This window comes from Mobula hypostoma, chromosome 5 (assembly GCF_963921235.1).
Source record: "Mobula hypostoma chromosome 5, sMobHyp1.1, whole genome shotgun sequence".
Taxonomy (NCBI): Eukaryota; Metazoa; Chordata; class Chondrichthyes; order Myliobatiformes; family Myliobatidae; genus Mobula; species Mobula hypostoma.
Window position 1 is genome coordinate 505,527 of NC_086101.1, and position 27,584 is coordinate 533,110.

At 45.3% G+C, this 27,584-nt stretch overlaps 1 pseudogene; it reads right to left on the reverse strand.

The window, feature by feature from the left end:
- Positions 1-680: 680 nt before the first annotated feature.
- Positions 681-26,723, reverse strand: LOC134346469 (zinc-binding protein A33-like; annotated as a pseudogene).
- Between the last annotated feature and the right edge of the window lie 861 nt (positions 26,724-27,584).

A 27,584-nucleotide genomic window follows, 5' to 3' on the forward strand; every position in this document is an offset into this window, starting at 1 on the left:
ATGGGATAGGAGGCCCAGGGAGAAAGAAAGGGGGGAGGGAGGTAAAACCCAGAGGATGGGCAAGGGGTGTAGTCAGAGGGACAGAGGGAGAAAAAGGAGAGAGAAAGAATGTGTGTATATAAATAAATAATGGATGGGGTACGAGGGGGAGGCGGGGCATTAGCAGAAGTTTGAGGTAAATGTTCATGCCGGAACTCAGGTTGGAGGAACAACACCTTAGATTCCGTCTAGGTAGCCTCCAACCTGATGGCATGAACATTGACCTCAAACTTCCGCTAATGCCCCGCCTCCCCCTCGTACCCCATCCATTATTTATTTATATACACACATTCTTTCTCTCTCTCTCCTTTTTCTCTCTCTGTCCCTCTGACTATACCCCTTGCCCATTCTTTGGGTTTTCCCCCCCCCTCCCTCCTTTCCTTCCCCCTTGGCCTCCTGTCCCATGATCCTCTCATATCCTTTTTGCCAATCACCTGTCCAGCTCTTGGCTCCATCCCTTCCCCTCCTGTCTTCTCCTATCATTTTGGATCTCCCCCTCCCCCTCCCACTTTCAAATCTCTTACTAGCTCTTCTTTCAGTTAGTCCTGACAAAGCGTCTTGGCCCGAAATGTCGACTGTACCTCTTCCTAGAGATGCTGCCTGGCCTGCTATGTTCACCAGCAACTTTGAGTTGTGTTGCTTAAATTTCCAGCATCTGCAGAATTCCTCGTGTTTGTGTAACAACCCTGACCTTATTCAGGAAATTAAAGTTCAAGAACCCTTAGGAGGCAGTGATCATTATATAATTGAATTCTTACTGCAATTTGGGAGAGGGAAGCCTGAGTCATGTATCTCACAAAGGAATAAAGGGAATTACAGAGGCATGAGAGAGGAACTCGCCCAGGTGAATTGAAGGATGATATTCCGGGGAAGATAGCTGAACAGAGGTCACTGAAGTATCTGGGAATAGTTTACAAGGAGCAGGATAGACATGTCCCACAGAAGTTGTTTTCAAATGTCGGGGGTAGGAATCCGAGGCTGACAAGGGAAGTTAAGGACAGCGTAAAACCTGAGGAAATGGTATATAAGGTAGCAAAGGTGAGTGGGATGTTTGATTATTGGGATGTTTTTAAAATGCAACAAAAGGCAAATTGAAAAGCCTTTTAAGGAGGGATATTTTCAGGCAGAGTAGTAACCCTGTGGGATGCTCTGCCACAGACTGTAGTGGAGGCCAAGTCTGTGGGTATATTTAAGGCAGAAGTTGATCATTTCCTGATGGATCGGGCCATCAAAGGGTATGGCGAGAAGGCCGTGTATGGGATTGAGTGGGATCGGGGATCAACCGTGATGGAATGGCGGAGTGGAGTCGATGGGCTGAGTGGCCTAATTCTGCTCCTGTGTGTTATGGTCTTACCAATATTCACCCTGACCCCTACTTTTCCAGTCAGCACCTTGTCCCTTTTCACCTGTCTAATTGCGGGTGGACTTTAGGACCTGGGGGAGCTCAGGACCTGCCGCCCGCAGTTGCTGCTGAATCCGCAGTGTTTCTGTTCTATTGACGGACTTGTTGAACGAGTTAAAATTAATGGATTGATAATTCTCATCTCGTGTTTATTTCACTCTCCGCACATTTATATTTACTGTGTCTTTACTCCTGACGCCGGTCCCGGGACCCGACCAGTTTACAGACCCGGAGCGGAACCGAAGCAGATTCTCAGCCACTGGTTTCCATCCCAGGTCGCAAAGAAAGGATAAAGTTTCCCCGTAAATTTATTCCCAGTGAAGGTGTGGAGATGGGATTTGGTCTCTGCGTTGTAAAATGAAACTGTCCCGGACTCGTAACTGAGATAAACTCCCACCCTCCCGGGGATGGGACCGGCAGGGAGACGGGTCACAGGGGAGGTAAAAACATACTCCCGATGTAACACGTCACCAACCTGCCCGATGACCCAGAATCCAGTCTCCGGACTCGGATCAACCCGTCCCTTTCTCTCCACAGACTCTGCGGCGACTCCCAGACACCAGCGCCGATTTCCCGTCACCTCCACCTCCCAGTAATGTCTCCCCGATGTGAATCCCTCCGATCCCAGCACACAAGTCCAGAATGTGAATCTCTTCCCGGTGACAAGGAGATTCCTCGGGGTCCGGGTACATCTCACACTCTTCCGATCCTCAGACACCTCGAGCCGCGGATTCGCCGTTTCCACATCCAGGGTGACAGAGACTGGGGGGAGAAGCAGAGAATTAGAGTCCCTGGTGACTGGTGGGAGAATCGGGCAGTGCGGCCCCAGGGCTCGGGGGGAGACTCAGACAGTGCAGCCCCGGGGATCGGGGGGAGACTCGGGCAGCGCAGCCCCGGGGATCGGGGGAAGACTCGGGCAGCGCAGCCCCGGGGATCGGGGGAAGACTCGGGCAGCGCGGCCCCGGGGATCGGGGGGAGACTCGGGCAGCGCGGCCCCGGGGATCGAGGGGAGACTCGGGCAGCGCGGCCCTGGAGATTGCGGGAGGGGAGACTCGGGCAGTGCGGCCCCGGGACCAGTGGAAAGGCCGCTGGGCCTCAGGCGCTGTCAGTTGGACGACACGAACCTTTCCCATGGTTTGACAACTAATGTCTCCCCAAGGGTTTTCCATTGGACGAAGAGCAGAGATTTCCGATCAAACAGACAGAAAATGTTGGAGGACCCAAGCTGGTCAGGCAGCATGTGTGGAGAGAGATGAACAGTCTACGTTTCAGGTCGACATCTTCCCTGAAGAACAGAAATAAATAGAGGAGATAGACAGCAGAAACTAGTGCGGGAAAGGGGTGGATTAAGATCAGAAGAGGGTGAGTGAATGGATTGAAACAGGAAGTCACAGAGGCTCTTCGGCCCAACTTGTTCGTGCTGACCAGCTTGCTTAAAGGAGCAAATCCCATTTTCCCATTATTCCTTTCCCCCTTTCTTATCCACGTACCTGTCCAAATGTATTTTAAAACATTGTCACTGTACCGAACTCTACAGTTGATCAAGGGCCTGTTGTGAACTTAGACAACCTTCTTCGCTGTCCACTATACCATGAATTTTAGTGTCACCCACAAAACTACTAACTATGTCACCAACATTCTCATCCAAAATTTAATATGAATGACAAACAACTTGGCCCCAGTACCGACCTCTCCAGGACACAGGCCTCCAGTCCTCATGTTTAAGAGACACTAGGACAGACACTTCAATTGGCAAGGCACAGAAGGAGACTGACCTAATGCCAGCTAAGGGGATGAATGTAGATGGATAAATAGGTCAGCACAGAGGTGATGGGTTGAAGGACACATTTCTATGCTGTCCGGCGATGGCTCTGTGAAGAGAATGGGCAACCATATAACTATGTAACAATCACAGCATGGAAACAGGCCATCTCAGCCCTTCTAGTCCGTGCCAAAGGCGGACTCTCACCTAGTCCCACCGACCTGCACTCAGTTCATAACCCTCCATTCCTTTCCTGTCCATATACCTATCCAATATTTCTTTAAATGACAATATCGAACCTGCCTCTACCACTTCTACTGGAAACTCGTTCCACACAGCCACCTGTCTCTGAGTAAAGAAGTTCCTCCTTGTGTTACCCCTAAACTTTTGCCCCCTAACTCAACTCATGTTCTCTTCTTTGAATCTCCCCTACTCTCAATGGAGAAACCCTATCCATCTCAACTTTATCTATCCCCCTCATAATTTTAAATACCTCTATCAAGTCCCCCCTCAACCTTCTACGTTCAGAAGAATAAAGACCTAACTTGTTCAACCTTTCTCTGTAACTCAGGTGCTGAAACCTAGGTAACATTCTAGTAAGTCTTCTCGGTACTCTCTCTATTTTGTTCACATCTTTCCTATAATTTGGTGACCAGAACTGTATACAGTACTCCAATTTTGGCCTTACCAATGCCTTGTCCAATTTTAACATTGCATCCCAACTCCTATACTCAATGCTCTGATTTATAAAAGGCCAGCATACCAAAAGCTTTCTTCACCACCCTATCCACATGAGATTCCACCTTCAGGGAACTATGCACCAGTATTCCAAGATCACACTGTTCTACTGCATTCTTCAATGCCCTACCATTTACAATGTATGTCCTATTTTGATTAGTCCTACCAGAATGTACCACCTCACACTTATCAACATTAAACTCCATCTGCCACCTTTCAGCCCCCTCTTCTAACTGGCCTAAATCTCTCTGCAAGCTTTGTAAACCTGCTTCAATATCCACAGCGTCACCTATTTTAGAATCATCTGCATTCTTACTAATCCAATTTACCACCCCATCATCCAGATCATTAATGTATATGACAAACAACATTGGACCCAGTACAGATCCCTGAGGCACACCACTAGTCACCGGCCTCCAACCTGACCAACAGTTATCCACCACTACTCTCTGGCATCTCCCATCCAGCCACTGTTGAATCCATTTTACTACTTCAATATGAATACCTAATGATTGAACCTTCCTAACTAACCTTCCGTGTGGATCCTTGTCAACGGCCTTACTGAAGTCCATATAGACAACATCCACTGCTTTACCCTCATCAAATTTCCGAGTAAACTGTTCAAAAAATTCAATAAGTTTTGTCAAACATGACCTTCCATGCACAAATCCATGTTGACTGTTCCTAGTCAGACCCTGTCTATCCAGATAATTATATATACAATCTCTAAGAATACTTTCCATTAATTTACCCACCACTGACATCAAACCCACAGGCCGATAATTGCTAGGTTTACCCTAAGAACCCTTTTTAAACAATGGAACTACATGAGCAATACGCCAATCCTCCAGCACCATCCCCTTTTCTAATGACATTTGAAATATTTCTGTCAGAGCCCCTGCTATTTCTACACTAACTTCATTCAAGGTCCTAGGGAATATCCTGTCAGGACCCGGGGACTAAACCACTTTTAGATTCCTTAAAAGCGCCAGTACTTCCTCTTCTTTAATCATCATAGTTTCCATAATTTCCCTACTTGTTTCCCTTACCTTACACAATTCAATATCATTCTCCTTAGCGAATACAGAAGAAAAGAAATTGTTCAAAATTTCCCCCATCTCTTTTGGCTCCACACATAGCTGTCCACTCTGATTCTCTAAGGGACCAATTTTATCCCTCACTATCCTTTTGCTATTAATATAACTCTAGAAACATTTTGGATTATTTTCACCTTACTTCCAAAGCAACCATGTATCTTCTTTTAGCTTTTCTAATTTCTTTCTTAAGATTCTTTTAACATTCTTTATATTCTTCAAGCACTTCATTTACTCCATGCTGCCTATATTTATTGTAGATATCTCTGTTTTTCCAAACCAAGTTTCCAATATCCCTTGAAGACCATGGATCTCTCAAATTTTTAACCTTTTCTTTCAACCTATGTATTGCTGCAAAAAGCTATCCTGCACACTTTTTACAAACACCTTTCCCATTCCTCAGTTCCACCCAAATAGCCTCCCCAGACAAGCCCTCTAATCTATCCTGCCAGAGCACCGCTGTAATATTTTCTCTGACAAGCAATGCAACACCTCCCCCTCTTGCCCTCCGATTCTATCACACCTGAAGCAACGAAATCCAGGAATATTTAGTTGCCAATCACACCCCTCCTGCAACCATGTTTTACTAACAGTTACATCATCATACTTCCAGGTATCAATCAATACTCTAAGCTCATCTACCTTTCTTCCAATGCACCTAGCATTAAAATAAATGCATGTAAGAAATTTCCCACCTCTTACTCTCTGTTTGTCACTAACGGTGCAAACAACTTTACTATGTTCTTTTTCTTTCTTCTCCCCTACATCTGTTCCTACACTCTTGTTCCCCTCCCGCCTTGTATCTGGTTTAAATCCACTGGAGCCTCTCTAGCAAACCTACCTGTAAGAATATTTGTCCCCCTCCAGTTCGTCCTGCCGGAACAGGTCCCACCTTCCCTGGAAAACTGCCCAATTTATCCATAAATCTGAAGCTCTCCCCACTGCACCATGTCTTCAGCCACATGTTGATCTGCTCTATCTCACTATTTCTAAACCCGCCTGCATGTGGCACTGGTAGCACTACTGAGATTGCTATCCTGGAGGTCCTGTCCTTTAACTTTGTGCCTAACTCCCTAAACTTACCTTTCAGAACCCCAATCTCCCTACTCCCCCATGGATGCTCAGAATTCAAAACAGACAGTGACCCCTGACAGGGGAACCATCCTCCCTGTATCCTGCCTGTTGAGCCCTGAAAGAATTTTTTGTTACCCTGAGATCGCCTCTCATTCTTCTGATCAGGGAACAGAGAACATAGAACAGTACAACACTGGAACAGGCCCTTCATTCAATGTAAACATTCATTTGAACATAGAATAGTACAGCACATTACAGGCCCTTCAGCCCACAATGTTGTGCCAACCCTCAAACGCCGCCTCCCAAATAACCCCCACTTAAATTCCTCCATATACCTGGCTAGTAGTCTCCTAAACTTCACGAGTGTATCTGCGGACTCAGGCAGTGCATTCCATGCACCAACCACTCTCTGAGTAAAAAACTTTCCTCTAATATCCCCCTTGAACTTCCCACCCCTTACCTTAAAGCCATGTCCTCTTGTACTGAGCAGTGGTGCCCTGGGGAAGAGGCACTGGCTATCCACTCTATCTATTCCTCTTATTATCTTGTACACCTCGATCATGTCTCCTCTCATCCTCCTTCTGTCCAAAGAGTAAAGCCCTAGCTCCCTTAATCTCTGATCATAATGCATACTTTCTAAACCAGGCAGCATCCTGGTAAATCTCCTCTGTACTCTTTCCAATGCTTCCACATCCTTCCTATCGTGAGGTGACCAGAACTGGACACAGTACTCCAAGTGTGACCTAACCTGAGTTTTATAGAGCTGCATCATTATATCGTGACTTTTAAACTCTATCCCTCGACTTCTGAAAGCTTTCTTAACTACCCTATCTACCTGTGAGGCAACTTTCAAGGATCTGTGCACATGTACCCCCAGATCCCTCTGCTCCTCCACATGACCAAGTATCCTGCCATTTACTTTGTACTCTGACTTGGAGTTTGTCCTTCCAAAGTGTACCACCTCACACTTCTCCGGGTTGAACTCCATCTGCCACTTCTCAGCCCACTTCTGCATCCTATCAATGTCTATCTACAATCTTCAACAATCCTCTACCCTATCTACAACATCACCAACCTTTGTGTCATCTGCAAACTTGCCAACCCACCCTTCTACCCCCACATTCAGGTCGTTAATAAAAATCACGAAAAGTAGAGGTCCCAGAACAGATCCTTGTGGGACACCACTAGTCACAATCCTCCAATCTGAATGTACTCCCTCCACCACCACCCTCTGCCTTCTGCAGGCAAGACAAATCTGAATCCACCTGGCCAAACTTCCCTGGATCCCATGCCTTCTAACTTTCTGAATAAGCCTACCATGTGGAACCTTGTCAAATGCCTTACTAAAATCCATATAGATCACATCCACTGCACTACCCTCATCTATATGCCTGGTCACCTCCTCAAAGAACTCTATCAGGCTTGTTAGACACGATCTGCCCTTCACAAAGCCATGCTGACTGCCCCTGATCAGACCATGATTCTCTAAATGCCTATAGATCCAATCTCTAAGAATCTATTCCAACAGCTTTCCCACCACAGACGTAAGGCTCACTGGTCAATAATTAACCGGACTCTCCCTACTACCTTTTTTGAACAAGGGAACAACATTCGCCTCCCTCCAATCCTCCGGTACCATTCCCGTGGACAACGAGGACATAAAGATCCTAGCCAGAGGCTCAGCCATCTCTTCTCTCGCCTCATGGAGCAGCCTGGGGAATATTCCATCAGGCCCCAGGGACTAACCGTCCTAATGTATTTTAACAACTCCAACACCTCCTCTCTCTTAATATCAACATGCTCCAGAACATCAACCTCACTCATATTGTCCTCACCATCATCAAGTTCCTTCTCATTGGTGAATACCGAAGAGAAGTATTCACTGAGGACCTTGCTCACTTCCACAGCCTCCAGGCACATCTTCCCATCTTTATCTCTAATCGGTCCTACCTTCACTCCTGTCATCCTTTTGTTCTTCACATAATTGAAGAATGCCTTGAGGTTTTCCTCTACCCTACTTGCCAAGGCCTTCTCATGCCCCCTTCTTGCTCTTCTCAGCCCCTTCTTAAGCTCCTTTCTTGCTTCCCTATATTCCTCAATAGACCCATCTGATCCTTGCTTCCTAAACCTCCTGTATGCTGCCTTCTTCCACCTGACTAGATTTTCCACCTCACTTGTCACCCATGGTTCCTTCACCCTACCATTCTTTATCTTCCTCACCGGGACAAATTTATCCCTAACATCCTGCAAGATATCTCTAAACATCGACCACATGCCCATCGTACATTTCCCTGCAAAAGCATCATCCCAATTCACACCCACAAGTTCCAGCCTTATGGCCTCATAATTTGCCCTTCCCCAATTAAAAATTTTCCTGTCCTCTCTGATTGTATCCTTTTCCATGATAATTATAAAGGCCAGGGAGCGGTGGTCTCTGTCCCCCAGATGCTCACTCGCTGAGAGATCTGTGACCTGACCCGGTTCATTACCTAGTTCTAGATCTAGTATCGCATTCTCCGTAGTCGGCCTGTCCACATACTGTGACAGGAATCCATCCTGGACACACTTAACAAACTCTGCTCCATCTAAACCCTTGGAACTTATCAGGTGCCAATCAATATTAGGGAAGTTAAAGTCACCCATGATAACAACCCTGTTATTTTTGCAGCTTTCCAAAATCTGCCTCCCAATCTGCTCCTCTGTATCTCTGCTGCTACCAGGGGGCCTATAGAATACCCCCAATAGAGTAAATGTCCCTTCCTGTTCCTGACTTCCACCCATATTGACTCAAAAGAGGATCCTGCTACATTACCCACCCTTTCTGTAGCTGTAATAGTATCCCTGACTAGTAATTTGTGAGTGTGAAGTGTGAACTGGGGGAGTGTGAAGATTCGAGACAGTTAAGGAGGTGATAATGGGAACCAGCAAAGAGATGAATGACAGATTGAACCAGAACCAGGTTTGAGAGGGGTGCAAAGCCTGCGGTGAATTGTGTGTGTAGACGCAATGAGAAGCTGGAGGGAGACAAAGATGGAGATGAGGAAGCCTTTGCCCCTTTCCCACAACCCCATTGTCTGCAGCCGCTCATTAGGACAGGGGAAGAATTTGCAGGGACCCTTAAGCAACACAGGTCCTGATGAAGGGATTCGGCCTGAACCCATTGACTGTTTACTCTTTTCCATAGATGCTTCCTGGCCTGCTCATTTCCTCCAGCATTTTGTGTGTGTGGCTCCACTGTACATACACTCAATTAGTTGCCTTCACAGCTGCCTGTGGCAGATTCACTGTCCTGTGACTAAAGGAATTCCTCGTCATCTCTGTTCTAAATGGACATTCTCTAGTCAGAGGCTGTGCCTTCTGTTCTCGACCCACCCACTATAGGAAACATCCTCCCAACATCAACTCTCTCCAGATAGGTTTCAGAGAGATCAGGCCGAGACCCTTCATCAGGACCTGTGTTGCTTGGATTACCAGCATCTGCAGATTTTCTCGTGTTTGATTTTTAAAGCAGGAGTTGATAGGTAAACTTCTTGATTAGTCAGGGCATCAAAAGTTATGAGGAGGAGGAGGAAGAATAGGTTTGAGAAGGATAATAAATCAACCATTCTTCAAAGCTCCCGTGCGTACAACCCCAGAACCATCAAACACTCCTCATATGTTAACTCTTTCATTCCCGGAATCATTCTTGTGAACCTCCTGGACCCTTTACAATGCCAGCACATCTTTTCCGATATAAGGGACCCAAAACTGCTCACAATACTCCAAGTGTGGTCTGACCTATGCCTTCTAAAACCTCAGAATTACATCCTATTCAAATGCTAACAATGAGTTTGCCGATCTTAGCACTGACACAAACTGCAAGTTAACCTTCAGGGAATCCTGCACCAGGAGCCTCAAGTACCTTTGCACTTAAGATTTTTGAATTTTCTCGCTGTTTACAAAATCGTCTATGCCTTTATTCCTTCTACCAAAGTGCATGCACGACTTCCCAACTCGATAATCCATCTATCATTTACTTGCCCATTTTCTAATCTGTCTCTGTCCTTCCCCAGACTCTGAGTTTCTGCAGCACTACTTGCCCCTTCACCGATCTTCATATCATCTGAAAGTTTGGCCACAAAGGCAAAATTCTGTTATCCAAAATCATTCTTTGTCTATCTTGGCTTTGTGTTCCTCGAAGAATTCCAACAGATTTGTCAGGCAAGATTTCCCCTTAAGGGAAGACATGGTGTCTTTGCCCTATTTTATCATGTGCCTCCATGCACCCAAAAGATTGTCCTTAATACTGGACTCCAACATCTTCCTAAGATCACCACATCCAGACGAACACACGTACAATTTTCTTTTCCCAGCTGCTCTTTCTTCTTAAACTGTGAAGTAACCTTTGCAATTTCCAGACACCCTGAGTGACCAAGTATCTAAAGATCCTTGAAAGATCATTACTAATGCCCCCATATTCTCTTCAGCTAACTCTTTCCGAACAGTGGGGTGTAGTCCATCTGGGCCAGGGACCTTCAGAACTTCACTCTTCCAACGTACTTTCTCCTTAGTAATAACAACAACACTCATTTCTGTCCCCCGACACTCTCACATTTCTGACATACAGCTGGTATTTTCCACAGTGAGGATTGACACAAAATATTAAATAATTACCTCTGCCATTCCTTTTGTCACATTTCTCCTCTCCAGTGTCATTTTCTAGGGGTCCAATATCCACTTTGTCCTCTCTTTCACGCTTTACATTTTTGTGTCCTCGAGTATTGTAGGCAAGCTTTCTCTCACATCTCTTTTTCTCTCTCTTTGGCTTTGTAATTGCCTTCTGTTGATGATCAAAATCTCCTCAATACTCCAACATCCTGCTAATTTTTGCTCCATCGTATGCCCTCTCACTTTTATGCCGTCTTTGACTTCCCTTGTCAAACACAGTTACCTCATCCTCCCTGTATAATACATCTTCATCTTTGGGATTTATCTATCCGAATTGCCCCGGAACTCCAGTCTTTATTGTTCTGCAATCATCCCTGCTCGTGTCCCCTTCCAATCACCTTTGGTCAGCTCCTCCCTCAGGCCTCTGTAACTGACTTTACTCCACTCTGATACCGATACATCTGACTTTAGCTCCGTCTCAAACTCTGGGGTGAATTCTATCATTTTATGATCACTGCTTCCTAAAGGTTCTTTTACCTTAGTTTCCCAAATCATATCTGGTTCATCATACAAATCCCACTCTAGAATTGCCTTTCTTTCATTGGGCTCAACCACAATCTGTTCTAAAAAGCCATCTCGGGGGCATCTACAAATTCCCTCTCTTGGGATGCAGCACCAACATGATTTTCCCAATCTACCTGCATGTTGAAATGCCCCATTCCAACCATCACCTTGCCCTTTTTTCCATCCCCTGGTGTGATTTGTATCACATTTCGATCCTGGCTACTATTTGGAGGCCTGTATATGATCACCATCAGGGTCTGTTTACCCTTGCAGTTTCTTAACTCTACCCACAATGATTTGACATCTTCCAATCCTATGTCACCTCTCTCTAAGGATTTCATTTCATTTTTTACCAACAGACCCTCCCTATCCCCTCTGCCTACCTACCTGTCCTTTGAATACAAGGTGCATTCTCGGATGTTAGGCTTCAAGCCAGGATCTCCTTTCAACTTAGTGTTGCTAACAACGTTGTACCTGCCAATCTCTACCTGTGCTACAACATCATCAAACTTACTCCAAATACTGGTGCATTCGGTCCTGTATTCATCAGCCTGTTCGACACTGTCCACATGAAACTCAGCAAGGTCTTTGTTGTCGATGATAGACCACACTGGGGTATTGTCTGCATTTCCGGTTCCCGAATGTGGGGAAACATAGAAACATAGAAAACATACAGCACAATACAGGCCCTTCAGCCCACAAAGCTGTGCCAAACATGCCCCTACCTTAGAACTACCTAGGCTTTACCCATAGCCCTCTATTTTTCCAAGCTCCATGTATCCATCCAGGAGTCTCTTAGAAGACCCTTTCATATCCGCCTCCACCACTATTGTTGCAGCCCATTCCACGCACTCACCACTCTCTGAGTTAAAAAACTTACCCCTGACATCTCCTCTGTACCTACTTCCCAGCACCTTAAAACTATGCCCTCTCGTGCTAGCCATTTCAGCCCTGGGAAAAAGCATTTGACTATCCACACGATCAATGCCTCTCACTATCTTATACACCTTTATCAGATCACCTCTCATCCTTCATCGCTCCAAGCAGAAAAGGCTGAGTTCAGTCAATCAATTTCTCCCGGGATCAATAAAATATGACTATGACTATGACTATGAACCTATTCTCATAGGCATGCTCTCCAATCCAGGCAACATCCTTTTAGATCTCCTCTGCACCCTTTCTATGGTTTCCATGTCCTTTCTGTCATGAGGTGACCAGAATTGAGCACAGTACTCCAAGTGGGGTCTGTCCAGGTTCTATATAGCTGCAACATGACCTCTTGGCTCTTAAACCCAATCCCATGATTGATGTAAGCCAATGCACCGTATGCCTCCTTAACCACAGAGTCAACTGGCGTAGGATGTCACTACACTGGACAGGGAGTTTGGGTTTAAAAGCAGACAGTGGTTAGGCTTGGGCTATTTAGCTGTAGTGTAGGATGTTGAGGGATGACCCCTTATTGAGGTAAATACATTCATAATGGGCTGAGATAAAGTGAGTCTTTTTCTGAGAAATAGTAGTACAGAACCAGAGGGCTCAAATTGAAAGAGAGAGGGAAAATTTTTATCAGGGACCTGTGGGGTAATATTCTCACAGAGAGGGAGGTGGGCAGATGGAATTTTCTGTCAGATAGTGTAGAAACAGGTAAAATTAAAATATTTTAAAATAAATTCAGACAGGTACATAGATAGGAAATGGTTAGAGGGATATGGGGCAAACAAATAAAAATGGGACATGCTGAAGAAGACATCTTAGCCTTGCCGATGCATGAAGTGGGCCGTGGGTTCAACATCCATCAAACCCCTCCCAGATCATCCTCCTGAGCAATCTCACCCTGGAGTCTGTCTGTGAACTGTTGATGTGACGTCACGTCAGAGGGCAGCTCAGTGCCACAGAACAGACAGACTGGGTAAGGACGGCAGATTTCATTCCTAAATGGGAATTTGTGCCTGTCTCTTTGACCGTGCGTCACACTCTTATTGTGTGTGTGTATGTGTGTGTGTGTGTGTGTGTGTGTGTGTGGATTGTGGTAAAGGTCAGTGGGTGTGTGTACACATTGAAGGAGAGTGTGCACATTGGAATATTTGTATGTCACCGTGTGTGTCTTCACATCTCTGATGTGTGCTGACAATGTGTGACATGTGTGTGAGTTGTTTAAATAAATAAATTACCTGGTCCGAAGAGATTAGTTTCCAGGTTACTGAGGGAAATAATAATGTATATTGCTGAGATTCTGACTACAATCTGCCAGTCCTTCTTGTGTATGTGTGTGGGAGTATTTTGCCAGGCCGGTTATGCTGTGTGTGCTTCTCCTGAGATGAAATCTAGACTGATGTCAATGCTGGTTGGTGTGTCTGGGCTCATTCTCACAATGCTTCAATGTAGCGGTTTGATACTCATAACACATCGGAGCAGAATTCGGCCATTTGGCCCATCGAGTCAGGTTTTCTATGTTTCTATTAAGAGACATGGAGCTTAGTAATATAACGGGCTATAGGTAAGCCTAGTAATTTCTAAGGTAGGGACATGTTCGGCAAACTTTGTGGGCCGAAGGGCCTGTATTATGCTGTAGGTGTTCTATGTTTTCTAAGAGTTCGCTCCGCCATTCAATCATGGTTGATCCTTTTTTTTCTCCTCCTCAGCCCCACTCCCCAGCCTTCTCCCCACAACCTTTGATACTGTGTTCAATCTAGAACCTATCAAGGTCAGCCTTAAGTATGCCCAATGACCTGGCTGCTACTGTGCGATCGAGAATCTCTGGACAGAAGGCCCCAAAATCCCCGGCTTTGCCTGCTGCTGGTGACAGAGGCTGAGGTCAAAGCATTCGGCAAAGATGGTGCTCGGTACTCGGTTTCGGAGGTGCTGAGCAGAGCTCGAAGTTTTCGGATGACTCAGAGTCGGACTGTGGTCGGGCATGGCAGGGAGAGTTTTCTTCCTTCTCCCATCTGCATGAGATGAGGGACTTTTGAGAGACTTTGAACTTTTTTTTACTGTGCCATGGCCTGTTCTTCATCAAGTTATGGTATTGTTGCACTGTTGTAACTATATGCTATAATTATGTGGGTTTTGTTAGTTTTTCAGTCTTGGTCTGTCCTGTGTTTCTGTGATATCACACCGCAGGAATATTGTATCATTTCTTAATGCATGCATTACTAAATGACAATAAAAGAGGACTGCGTGTCATCATAATCTAATCTAATCTAATCCATGGCTGCCTGTGGTTACAAGTTCTGCAAATTCACCACTCTCTGGCTAAAGATATTTCTCTGCATCTCTGTTTTTAAATAGATGCCCCTCTATCTTGAGGCTGTGCCCTCTTGTCCTACACTCCCCCATCATGGGAAACACCCTTTCCACATCTACTCTGTCTTGGCCTTTCAACATTCGAAAGGTTTCTATGAGATCCGCCCTTATCTTTCTAAATTCCAGTGAGTACAGGCACAGAGCTATTTAATGTTCCACATGTGATAACCCTTTCATTCCCGGAATCATCCTTCTGAACCTCCTCTGAGCATTCTACGTTGCCAGCACGTTTTCTTAGATAAAGAGCCCAAAGCTGTTCACAATACTCAAGGTGAGGCCTCACCAGTGCCTTATAAATCCTTAGCATCTCATCCCTGCTCTTGTATTCTAACCCTCTTGAACTGAATGCTAACATTGCATTTACCTTCCTCACAACTGACTCTACCTGCAAGTTAACCTTTCGGGTGATCTGCAGAAGCACTCCTAAGTCCATTTTCTTCTCAGTTTTTTGGGTTTTCTCCCCATTTAAAAAAAATAATCTGCGCATTGTTTCTACTACCAAAGTGCATGACCATGCATTTTCCAGCATTGTATATCATTTGCCACTTTCTTGCCCATTCTCCTCATCCAAGTCCTTGTGTAGCCTACCAGTTTCTCATTCACTGCTTCCTACCACCCAGCCAATGCTCTAACCATACCAATAACATTTCTGTCATACTTTTGGCTCAAAACTTGGTAAGCAGACTCATGTGTGCAACCTTGTCAAAGGCCTTCTGAGAGTCCAAATATACAACATGCACGACAACCCATTTATCTCCCGTACTTGTATTCTCCTCAAAGAACTCCAACAGGTTTGCCAGGCAAACTATTCCCTAAAGGAAGCCATGCTGACTTGTCTTATCTTGTCTAATGTCACCAAGTATTCCATAACCTCATGCTTAACAATTGACACTAATACCTTCCCAACCACAGAGGTGAGGCTAATTTCCTTTCTGCTGCCTTCCTCCTTACTTAAAGAGTTGAGTGACATTTGCAGTTTTCCAGAACTTTAGCACTATACCAGAGCCCAATGATTTCTGAAAGATCATTTCAAATGCCTCCACAATGTCTGCTGCTATCTCTTTCAGAACACTAGGGTGCAGTTCATCTGGTCTGCGTGACTTATGTCCATTTTTGAGCACTTTCTCCCTTACAACAGTAATTGCACTCACTTCTCTTCCCTCACTCCCTTCAGCATCTGGCACAGTGCTAGTGTCTTCCACATTGAAGACTGATGCAAAATACTCATTTAATTCATCTGCCATCTTTTTTGCCCCATTGCCATATATCCAGCCTTATTTTCTAGTGGTCGTATATCTACTCTCATCTCTATTTTATTTTTTTACAATACTTGAAAAACAATTTGATATTGTTTGCTAACTTGTTTTGCAAAGACACATGTGTAAAAAGAGCCTGAAGGATCATTGGAGACCCGAGTCACCCCAACCACAAACTGTGCTAGTTGCTACCATAAAACCAGGACCAACAAGGTCCGGGGACATCGTCTTCCACCAGGCCATCAGACTGCTTAACCCATACCGAGACAACTGTATTTCTATGTTATATTGACAAGCATGTTATGAATATAATTTATCAGAAAATTCCTATAAATTGCATTTAAATGGAGATGTAATGTAAGTAATTTTACTGCCCGTGTATATGAAGGATGTAAGTAATAAAGTCAATTTATTTCAATTTCAAATTTCATTTTTCCCCTCCCAATCATTCTTTCAGTTCCTCTCTGTAGGTATGTAAAAGCTTCCCAACTCTCCTATTAATTTTTACTTTGTTGTATGGCCACTCTTTTGCATTTACGTTAGCTTGTCTATCCTTGTCAGCCATGGTTGTACTATTTTGACATTTATTTGTTTATTTTTGTAATACTGTGCCATGGCAATATTTTGCAGATGTGCCTCCTGAGACGGTGATGTGCCTCTCATGTGAGATGTGGCAGTCTTGGGGGAACTCCCCTCTCCCGCAGAGTCACATCTGCCAGAAATGCATATGGCTGGGCGATCTGGAAGACCATGTAAGGAATCTGGAGCAGCAACTGGATGACCTTCGACTCATCATGGAGAATGAGGCAGTCATAGATGAGAGCTACAGGGAGGTAGTCACACCTAGGCTGTCGGAAGCAGGTCGCTGGGTGACAGTCAGAGGGGGGAAAGCAAAGGTGAGCAGACAGGTAGTGCAGAGCACCCCTGTAGCCATTCCCCTGAATAATAAGTTTACTGTCCTGGATACCGTTGGCGGGGACGACTGACCAGGTGTGAGCCACGGTGGCAGGGCCTCCAGCGCTGAGTCTGACCCGATGGTGCAGAAGGGTGGGATGGAGAAGAGGAGAGCTGTCGTCATTGGAGACTCTATAGTCAGGGGAGCAGACAGGAGATTTTGTGGACATGAGAAGGACACCCGCATGGCTTGTTGCCTCCCAGGTGCCAGGGTCCGGGATGTCTCTGACCGGGTGCACGACATCCTGGTACGAGAGAGAAAGCAACCAGAAGTCGAGATACATGTTGGGACCAATGACATAGGAAGGAAGAGGGATGAGGTCCTGAAGTGTGAGTTTTGGGAACTAGGCAGAAGGCTGAAGAACAGGACCTCAAGGGTGGCGTTCTCAGGATTGTTGCCAGTGCTACGTGACAGTGATGGTAAGAATTGGAGGAGATGGCAGTTGAATGCGTGGCTGAGGAGTCGGTGCAGGGAGCAGGGTTTTAGATTTTTGGACCATTGGGATCTCTTCTGAGGAAGGTGGGACCTCCACAGATTGGATGGGTTGCACCTGAACCCAAGGGGGAGCAATATCCTTGCAGGTAGATTTGCTAGCATGGTTCGGGAGGGTTTAAATTAATTTGCGAGGGGGATGGGACCCAGAGCGATAGAGCAGTGAAAGAAGTGCATGGAGTAAAGCCAGATCTAACATACAGAGAGGCTTTGAGGAAAGAGAAGCAGAATAAACGGTGTAAAGACAGTAAGGTAGAAGGGCTGAAATGTGTGTACCTCAATGCAAGAAGCATCAGGAACAAAGGTGATGAACTGAGAGCTTGGATACATACATAGCATTATGATGTAGTTGCCATTACAGAGACTTGGCTGACACCAGGGCAGGAATGGATTCTCAATATTCCTGGATTTCAGTGCTTTAAAAGGGATAGAGAGGGCGGAAAAAGGGGAGGAGGGGTGGCATTACTGGTCAGGGATACTATTACAGCTACAGAAAGGGTGGGTAATGTAGCAGGATCCTCTTTTGAGTCAATATGGGTGGAAGTCAGGAACAGGAGGGGAGCAGTTACTATATTGGGGGTATTCTATAGGCCCCCTGGTAGCAGCAGAGATACGGAGGAGCAGATTGGGAGGCAGATTTTGGAAACGTGCAAAAAAAACAGGGTTGTTATCATGGGTGACTTTAACTTCCCTAATATTGATTGGCATCTGATTAGTTCCAAGGGTTCAGATGGGGCAGAATTTGTTAAGCGTGTCCAGGACGGATTCCTGTCACAGTATGTGGACAGGCCGACCAGGGGGAATGCCATACTAGGCCTAGTAGTAGATAATGAACTGGGTCAGGTCACAGATCTCTCAGTGGGTGAGCATCTGGGGGACAGTGACCACCGCTCCCTGGTCTTTATAATTATCATGGAAAAGGATACAGTCAGAGAGGACAGGAAAATTTTTAATTGGGGAAGGGCAAATTATGAGGCTATAAGGCTAGAACTTGCGGGTGTGAATTGGGATGATGATTTTGCAGGGAAATGTACTATGGACATGTGGTCGATGTTTAGAGATCTCTTGCAGGATGTTAGGGATAAATTTGTCCCGGTGAGGAAGATAAAGAATGGTAGGGTGAAGGAACCATGGGTGACAAGTGAGGTGGAAAATCTAGTCAGGTGGAAGAAGGCAGCATACATGAGGTTTAGGAAGCAAGGATCAGATGGGTCTATTGAGGAATATAGGGAAGCAAGAAAGGAGCATAAGAAGGGGCTGAGAAGAGCAAGAAGGGGGCATGAGAAGGCCTTAGCGAGTAGGGTAAAGGAAAACCCCAAGGCATTCTTCAATTATATGAAGAAAGAAAGGATGACAGGAGTGAAGGTAGGACTGATTAGAGATAAAGATGGGAAGATGTGCCTGGAGGCTGCGGAAGTGAGCAAGGTCCTCAATCAATACTTCTCTTCGGTATTCACCAATGAGAGGGAACTTGATGATGGTGAGGACAATATGAGTGAGGTTGATGTTCTGGAGCATGTTGATATTAAGAGAGAGGAGGTGTTGGAGTTGTTAAAATACATTAGGACGGACAGGTCCCCGGGGCCTGACTAAATATTCCCCAGGCTGCTCCACGAGGTGACAGAAGAGATTGCTGAGCCTCTGGCTAGGAGCTTTATGTCCTCGTTGTCCACGGCAATGGTACCGGAGGATTGGAGGGAGGCGAATGTTATCCCCTTGTTCAAAAAAAGGTAGTAGGGATAGTCCGTGTAATTATAGACCAGTGAGCCTTATGTCTGCGGTGGGAAAGCTGTTGGAAATGATTCTTAGAGATAGGATCTATAGGCATTTAGAGAATCATGGTCTGATCAGGGACAGTCAGCATGGCTTTGTGAAGGGCAGATCGTGTCTACAAGCCTGATAGAGTTCTTTGAGGAGGTGACCACGCATATAGATGACTGTAGTGCAGTGGATGTGATCTATATGGATTTTAGTAAGGCATTTGACAAGGTTCCACATGGTAGGCTTATTCAGAAAGACAGAGGGCATGGGATCCAGGAACGTTTGGCCAGGTGGATTCAGAATTGGCTTGCCTGCAGAAGGCAGAGGGTGGTGGTGGAGGTAGTACATTCAGATTGGAGGATTGTGACTAGTGGTGTCCCACAAGGATCTGTTCTGGGACCTCTATTTTTCGTGATTTTTATTAACGACCTGGATGTAGGGGTTGAAGGGTGGGTTGGCAAGTTTGCAGATGACACAAAACTTGGTGGTGTTGTAGACAGTGTAGAAGATTGTTGAAGATTGCAGAGAGACATTGATAGGATGCAGAAGTGGGCAGAGAAGTGGCAGATGGAGTTCAACCCGGAGAAGTGTGAGGTGGTACACTTTGGAAGGACAAATTACAAGGCAGAGTACAAAGTAAATGGCAGGATACTTGGTAGTGTGGAGGAGCAGAGGGATCGGAGGGTACATGTTCACAGATCCCTGAAATTTGCGTCACAGGTAGATAGGGTAGTTAAGAAAGCTTATGGGGTGTTAGCTTTCATAAGTCAAGGGATCGAGTTTAAGAGTCACGATGCAATGATGCAGCTCTATAAATCTCTGGTTAGGCCACACTTGGAGTACTGTGTCCAGTTGTGGTCGCCTCACTATAGGAAGGATGTGGAAGGATTGGAAAAGTTACAGAGGGGATTTACCAGGATGCTGCCTGGTTTAGAGAGTATGCATTATGATCAGAGATTAAGGGAGCTGGGGCTTTACTCTTTGGAGAGAAGGAGGATGAGAGGAGACATGATAGAGGTGTACAAGATAATAAGAGGAGTAGATAGAGTGGATAGTCAGCGCCTCTTCCCCAGGGCACCACTGCTCAATACAAGAGGACATGGCTTTAAGGTAAAGGGTGGGAAGTTCAAAGGGGATATTAGAGGAAGGTTTTTTACTCAGAGAGTGGTTGGTGCATGGAATGCACTGCCTGAGTCAGTGGTGGAGGCAGATACACTAGTGAAGTTTAAGAGACTACTAGACAGGTATATGGAGGAATTTAAGGTGGGGTGTTATATGGGAGGCAGGGTTTGAGGGTCGGCGCAACATTGTGGGCTGAAGGGCCTGTACTGTGCTGTACTATTCTATGTTCTATGTTCTACATCTATCCTTCACCTTCTTCATTTTCCCAGAAACTGACACCATTTCTGACAAATTTACTTTGGCCAACTCCTTTCTCAGACCACTGTAATTTATTTTACTCCTCTGAAATACTACAATGTCAGATGTTACTTTCTGCTTATTAAATTTCAAGTTGAACTCAGTCATGTTATGAGCACTGCCTTGTAAGGTTTCTTTTACCAAATCACCTCTGGTTCAATACATAACACCCAATCCAGTAGAGCTGTTCCCCTAGTAGGCTCAATGACAAACTGCTCTAAAAAGCCTTCACATTGCATTCGACAAGTTCACTCTCCTGAGATCCATTACCAACTTGCATTTCCCAATTGACCTGCATGTTGAAATCTCTCATGACTATCATAACATTGTCCTTTTCATCAGCTTTTCTGTTTCCAGTTGTAATCTATGGCCCATGTCCCAGCTACTGTTGGGATGCCTGTATATGACTGTCATCGGTGTCATTTATACTTTTGCAGTCTTTAACTCAACCCACAAGGAATCATCATCTTCCAATCCTATGTCACATCTTTCTACTCATTTACCAGGAGAGCCATGTCACCCCCTCTGCAAACCTTCCTATACCACTGATACTTTGTGTAGCCTTGAACATTCAGCTCCAAACTACAACCATCCTTCAGCCATGATCCTGTGATGGCCACAACATCATACCTGACAATCTGTAATACTGCAACAAGATCATCCACCTCAGTTCTTTTACATCGTGCACTGAGATATAACACTTTCTGTACTGTATTTGCTACCCTTTTTAATTCTGCACCCAATTGCACTGATACTCACCCTGCTGGCTACAATTTTGTCCTTGCATCTGTCCGCCCTATCTGACAGTCTGACTGCATGCCATCTTTGCATTTTTACCATCAGTCCTATCCCTTCACTCCAGTTCCCAACCCCCCCCTCACCAAATTAGTTTAAACCCTCCCCAACAGCTCTATCCAATCTTTCTGTGAGAATATTGTTCTCCTTTGGGTCCAGGTGCAACCCATCCTTTTAAGCAGGTCATTCCTCCACCAGAAGAAATCCGAGTGATCCAAGAATCTGATACCCTGCCCCCTGCACCATCTTTAATCTGCCAAATTATCCTGGTTCTACCCTCACCAGCACGTGGCACAGGCAACAATCCAGAAATTACAACCCTGGAGGTACTGCTCTGAGCTTTCTACCAAGGTGTCCAAGTTCTCTTCCCCAGGGCACCACTGCTCAATACAAGAGGACATGGCTTTAAGGTAAGGGGTGGGAAGTTCAAGGGGGATATTAGAGGAAGGTGTTTTACTCAGAGGGTGGTTGGTACATGGAATGCACTGCCTGAGTCAGGGATGGAGGCAGATACACTAGTGAAGTTTAACAGACTACTAAACAGGTATATGGAGGAAATTAAGGTGGGGGCTTATATGGGAGGCAGGGTTTGAAGGTTGACACAACATTGTGAGCCAAAGAGCCTGTACTGTGCTGTACTATTCTATGTTCTATATTCTATTTTCAGGACCCCTTTGCTTGTACTTCCTATGTAATTGGACCCAAAACATACCAATATATCTGGCTGTTTTCCCTCACTCTCTAAGATGCTGTGGGCATGATCGGAGACGTCCCTGACGCTGGCACCTAGGAGGCAACATACCATTCGGGCGTCCTATTCACATCCATAGGTTCTCCTGTCTGTTCCCCTGATGATTGAGTCCCCTATCACTACTTCTCCCCTCTCCTCCCTCCAACAACAGTGAGAGTTTGCGATCCGGAAGAGGGGAAGACCTGCGTCAATCAGAGTCTGCATTCACAGCGCATGAAGGACTTGTGTATTTTTCTGACAATTTCGGTCACCACACTGATACCCGCTTTTGTTCCCTACGATATCACCAATTCAGTGTTAATTTCCCAGCTGCTGTGGTAGGATTCAAACTCATGTCTTGGTGTGTTAGTGCAGTGTGTCTGGGATCAGGACACAGTGATTCATCTGCCAGTCCCGTGTATTGGTTGTATTGTGACCCTGTGCTGGTGTGTTCAGGGGTCTGACATCTCCAGCTGACCATGTGACAGTGATGCCTCCCAGTCGGTGGGGCTGATGTGGAATAAACTTCAGTTCCATTTCAGCCCATTATTACAGCTAATCTCTGCATCAAATTACAAACTAATTGAACAAGGAGAAATGAATCTTTGTAAGTTTTACCTCGATTAATGGCATCAAGTGTTTCTCTCAGCTCTGTGTTCAACAAATAGGGGTGATCGAATTTTTCAACCGGTAGGACCTCACCTGTCACTGACATTTCCCGGACATCATCATTAATCCTGTAAATAATAAACTGCTAGTTATGAACTACAATTTTGAACTATGTTACAAATTCATCCAGGGTTTCAATAAAGAGCATGTCCTACCTCTGGTTCCGACGAGCTTCCTCCTGAAATAAATAAAAACACAAATCTGTTTAGACTTGGACTTACTGTCCACATCCTGAATTTCATCCAAATCATTATAAGGTGTTGAAAATTCCCACTCCCGTGATCACTTACACACACGAACAATACAGAACCAGGGAGTAAATTAGAAGGAATGTTTCTGAAAGTTCGACAATTACTGAGAGGATGAAACTTACAGGAAAGACAGGACAAGTTGTGCATTTTCATCTGGATATGACATCATGATGAGATGGAGGAATTTAAGATTCGTGGTGGATTTGATTGTGCGTGGCTGGAGCAAGTATCTCTATTTATGGGGAGACCTGCAGTCAAAGATAAAATACCAGATGGATTTTAATAAATCCCATAAGAAATTTAGTGAGGATGATGTGGAACTCACTGCCACAGGTGTGGTTGAAGCGGAACAGCAGAGACTGAATGTAATGTCAAATCTGGATAAACACATGAGGGATCATGGAGTTCGGGGCACTGTTGCTGAGTGTGGTGAGTGGGAGGAAGGAGGATTATGAAGCAGGGAAATTAATAGAGGATGGACCGAATGGCCTGTTTATGATGGAGAATAATCCCATACAAAACTTATTTGAAAAAGTGAAGAGAGAGAGAAAGTTTCCCTAAAATGGCTAATCTGATGGAAACTGGATTTGGAGGATAAATCCAATGTGTGGGTCATATTCTTTGTTCTCACTGATTGGCAGAGAGACCCTTCCACCCACCGCACCAAACACACACACAGCCTATGACTGCAACTGGGTGTCAATGTGAGTTTTGGAGGATATTTAATATAGTAATTAAGGACATAATCAGCAGCTCCGTGTTAAGATCAGAGTAAATTATTTCAGAGAAGATTGCATTTTGTCCTGGGATGTACAGAAGTTGTGGAAATCCAGTTTTGGGACAACAGCAACCCTGAATAGTTGCATCAATTATCTGGTGAGAAACATTTTACTGCTATTTGTTCATGTTGTGTTTAGGAGCCATGAATCTGTTTTCTGTCTGCATTGTATTTGTGTTGTGTGTTTATTATGGTAACTAGTCACGTGAGTGGGGACGTTATAATAGCGAAGGGAACAAGTTATGTATTTGTACCTTGTTCTGGGCAGTTACAAGCTGCGGACAGATGGATTTCATATCATTTCTTGACCGCTTCATTGCAACTTAATTTACGATTAATTATGCTGATGTTTCACTGCTTCAAGATTGTATGTTGATAATAATGGATCAAATACATATCTTTGCCCTTTTTGGAATGCCATTATTGGAGTGATTGGATGCCGTATCATACAAGAATAACAATCTGTGTGAGGTCGCCAGCAGCGGCAATTGATTTGTTAGAATTGGCCGCTGTGCTGCATTTATTTTGAATATACCATTGTTCATTTAGTGTCCTTTGACAGGAACAAATTGAAATATAATCGCTCACCTTGAGAAATATCACACTGTTTTTTTGATCGATCTGTTCCTTTAACTTTGTGATTTCCTCCTGAATAAGCCTTATATTCTCCTGAATCTTTTGAAGATTTTTCTCCATTGGATTTAGAATCCTCTTCTCTTCCTCCCTGAGATCCCTGAGTAAACTCTGCTCTTTCTCAGTGATAATCTGACGCAGTTCAGCAAACTGGGATGTGATGTGGGTCTGAACGCTGTGTGACTGTTCCTGTTGAATGAAAGGTGAAGCTCAATTTACTGTATTGCTGTGTTGTATTTCCTTCTAACATTAAGGGAGTCCATGCTAGTTCTGAGAGCATTTCCTTCTACCGCATTCCCTCACGTTTTCCTGAAACTTATTCTCCCTCGCTGACACATTAACTCCCACCTGATTCACATACACACTCCCCAGCCTTCACAGGGTTAATAGTAATTAACCATTCATCCAGCATGTTCTTATATTGACCCATTAACACTGAGGAAAATGTCTGAAACTATTGTTGTCCCAGGGAAAGCATGCAAGCTCCACACAGACAGCACCAGAGGTCAGAATCGAACCCAGGTCACTGGAGCTGTGATACTCTGCTATTCTGCATTAATGAGAGCAAAACTACACAGTAAAATCAGAAATTACGCTCAGGAAGCCTCACCAGAACTCCGGAAATCTTCTCTTTCTGTTGCTGCTCCTTTTCCTGGAAGTCTGATTTCTTTTTTGTGAGAGAGTCTAAGGAAGATTTTAGCTGATCCTGGAAGTCAGAGAGCAAAGGAAATTGAAAAAAAAAACAACATCTAAAGAAACAAACCCAATTAGCATACATAAAAGGTTGGAGGAACTCAGGGAGACAGGCAGCATCAACGAGGGGAAATAAACAGTCGACGTTTCGGGATGAGACCCTTCATTAGGATTGGGAAGGAATGGGACAGAAGCCAGAATGAAAATATTGGGGATGAGAACCAGCTGACAGGTGACGGGTGAGACAACGTGAGGGGAACATGGGGGAGGGTGATGAAGTGAGAAGCTGAAAGGGACAGGTGGAAGAGGTAAGGAATCTAATCCGAGAGATCAATCGACCACGGAAGAAACGGGAGGAATTTGGGCTGTTTGGGGACCTGAATGGTGACGAGGGAGGAGGTGTAGGAGTCAGGTGTATCACTGGTCCTGCTTTCAGGTATCAGTGCCAGGAGGGAAATGAGTGCGGAGGAGCGAGTGGATAACGGAGTTACAGTCCGGGGAGCGATTCCTACAGAGAGTGGAGAGTTGTGGGATGGGCTGTGGGACGGATAGATGTGCATGGTAGTAGAATCTCGTCTAAATTGGCAAAAGTTGCGGTTATGGAGGCTCGTGAGGTGTGGAGAATGGAGTGAGTACCTATTCGGGTTAGTTTTACCTTGTAGAATTTAACGGCTTCTTTAATCGGCATGAAGCGGTGCCCTCTGTGTTAATTTAAGTATTAAATTAATGTTAGTTTTTACCATGTAGATTTTAACAGCTTCTTTAATCGGCTTGAAGCGGTGCTCTCTGTGTTCCTGCGCATCCCTACAGATCAGACAGATCAGTGTCTTGTCCGTTTCACAAAACAGCTTCAGTTCTTCCTCATGTTCCTCGCAGTGAAGTTTACTTTCCTTCCCTTTCCGATTCAGGTTTAGGTTTCGAACTTTTTCAGCCAGATTTGCTAAGGCCCGATTGACCCTGAGGGTGTGGTCAGCAAATACCTCTCTGCATTCCGGGCAGGAGTTTCTCTCCTCCCTTTCCCAACACCGTGTGATACAAGAGCAACAGAAGTTGTGTCCGCACTCCAGTAACACCGGTTCGGTGAAGAAATCCAGGCAGATGGAACAAACGACCTCTTCGTTTAAACTCTCGGCCGGTCCTTTCGAAGCCATGTTAACTCCCAGCACTTCCTGATTCAGAATGATATCACGGGAGCTGCTGATGTCCTGCAGAACCGCAATTGTCCACTACACGCGCTGCAGTCTCAGGGAATGAACATTACGTTGTGGCCATTTCCATGACAGTGTGGGATCAAAAATACATTAAACAGGTCGGAACAGAAATGAAAACTCGGCCATGGACTGACTAAGCTCGGCTGCGAAAGGATGAGAGTTGTGCATGGGGTTAGCAACCCCATCCCGTAAAAAACCAATTGGATAGAAACTTCAGCTGAATCTCCAAATATCTCATCTCTGGGATTGGTAGGACCTTCCGTGGATGGCAATTGAAGTCCTGTGGAGAAGGGAGAAGCCACAGGATCGATCAACCCCCGGCCCTGGACAGGGGACTCCGGCGAGCTGCTGTTGGCGGCCTGTGCCCCAGTAGGCGTGATGGGCTAAGGAAGAAGCAGGACAGAAATGAAGCCGGAGGGAAGAGCCTGTTTCAGTCTGAGGCAGGACTGAAAGGGAGAAGTTCTGAAAAGAGAGGCACAAGAGTCCGCAGGTGCTGTTATCTCGAGTCAGAAACATGATGCTGGAGGAGCTGAGCGGGTCAGGCAGCATCTGTGGAGAGAAAACAAAATAATCTGCAGATGCTGGGGTCAAAGCAACACTCACAACATGCTGGAGGAACTCAGCAGGTCGGGCAGCATCCGTGGAAAAGATCGGTCGACGTTGCGGGCCGGAACCCTTCGTCAGGACTGCCGATCGAACGTCGACCGATCTTTTCCATGGATGCTGCCCGACCTGCTGAGTTCCTCCAGAGTGTTGTGAATATCTGTGGAGAGAAATGTACAATCGACTTTACGGGTCGGGATCCTTCATCTGGACTGCCTCAACCCGAAATAGAAACATGGAAAATAGGTGCAGGAGTAGACCATTCGGCCCCTCGAGCCTGCACCGCTATTCAGTACGATCATGGCTGATCATCCAACTCAGAACCCTGTACCAGCCTTCCCTCCAAACCCCCCGATCCCTTTAGCCACAAGGGACATATCTAACTCCCTCTTAAATATAGCCAATGAACTGGCCTCAACTGTTTCCTGTGGCAGAGAATTCCACAGATTCACCACTCCGTGTGAAGAAGTTTTTCCTAATCTCGGTTCTAAAAGGCTTCCCCTTTATCCTCAAACTGTGACCCCTCGTTCTGGAGTCCTCAAACCGTGACCCCTCGTTCTGGATTGGAAATGTCGATCGGTCATTTCCCTCCGCAGATGCTGCCTGACCTGCTGAGTTCCTGCAGCAGCTCATTAAAAAAAAATTCTCGAGGTGTAAAGAGAGTCAGTCTGGGGTGTAAAACGGGACGAAATAAATATTTTTAAAAAAACAACTA